Genomic DNA, 1,288 nt, shown 5'->3' with positions numbered 1-1,288 from the left:
TTACAATATGGCTAAAGGAAGAACAGTGATTATTGAATGGAGTTGGGAAAGTCCCAAAGTAACCAAAGATGCAAAATCAATTGGCCTAAGTATAACTAAAATCACCAATAAAAATGTTGGTGATAAACTTGTTCAAGATGTTGACAATAACACAAATGAAGAAGATGGAAGTAGTATCACCACTGCTACTGTATTGGCACCATCTGTTGCCAAGGAAACCTTCATGAACATTAGCAAAGATATTCATCCAGTGGAAATAAGGACAGGTGTTGATGATATAATCACCAAATTAAAGAAGCAGTCTAAACCTGTAAAAGTCCTCCCCCCCAAATTGCTCATATTGCTATGATTTCTGAAAATTGAGAAAAGAAAATTGGCAACATCATTTCTGATGAGATGAAAAATGCTGGAAGAAAGGGCATCATTACAGTAAAGGATGGAAAAACACTGAAAGTTATATTAGAAATTATTGAAGGTATGAAGTTTGATCAAGGTTATATTTCTTCATAATTTATTTGCACATCAAAATATCATAAATGTGAATTCTAGGATGCCTATGTTCTATTGAGTTAAAACAAATTTCTAGTCTCCAGTTGATTGTACTTGCACTTGAAATTGCCAATGTTCACCGTACACCCTTGGTCATAATTGCTGAAGATGTTGATGGAGAAGCTCTATGTACACTCATTATGAATAGGCTAGTAGTTGGTCTTCGAGTTGTAGCAGGCAAAGCTCTAGGTTTTGGTGATAATAGGAAGAACCAGCTTAATGATGTGGCCATTACTACTGGCAGTGCAGTGTTTAGAGAAGAGGGGTTGAGGCAATATCTTGAAAATGTTCAGCTTCATGACTTAGGAAAAGTTGGAGAGTTTGTTGTGCCCAAAGATGATGCCATGCTCTTGAAAGAAAAAGATGACAGGGCTCAAATTCAAAAAATATATTCAAGAAATCATTGAGCAGTTAGATGTTACAACTGGTGACTATGAAGAGGAAGAACAGAATGAACGTCTTGCAAAACTTTGAGATATAGTAACTGTGCTGAAAATGAATGGTACAAGTGAAGTTGAAGTAAATGGAAAGGAAGACAGAGGTATAGATGCCCTAGATACTATAAGATCTGCTACTGAAGGCATTGTTCTGGGAAAGGTTCAGACCATGCTTTGGTAGATCCCAGCCTTGGACTCATTAACTCTAGCTTGTAATGTTTGATAGCTGAGAAAATGATGCCAAGTTTCTCAGAAATTGGTTATGATATTATGATTGGAGATTTTGTGAATATGGTGAAAAA

The 1,288-nt window shown here is 36.0% G+C and overlaps 1 pseudogene; it reads left to right on the top strand.

The window, feature by feature from the left end:
- Window positions 1–7: 7 nt before the first annotated feature.
- LOC100947105 overlaps window positions 8–1,288 on the top strand; it is a 14,654-nt pseudogene continuing 13,373 nt past the window's right edge.

This window comes from Otolemur garnettii, unplaced genomic scaffold (genome assembly GCF_000181295.1).
Source record: "Otolemur garnettii isolate 467f Iridium unplaced genomic scaffold, OtoGar3 scaffold00009, whole genome shotgun sequence".
Taxonomy (NCBI): domain Eukaryota; kingdom Metazoa; phylum Chordata; class Mammalia; order Primates; family Galagidae; genus Otolemur; species Otolemur garnettii.
The sequence above is the reverse complement of the archived record's forward strand: the minus strand, read 5'-3'. Positions and strand labels throughout refer to the sequence as shown.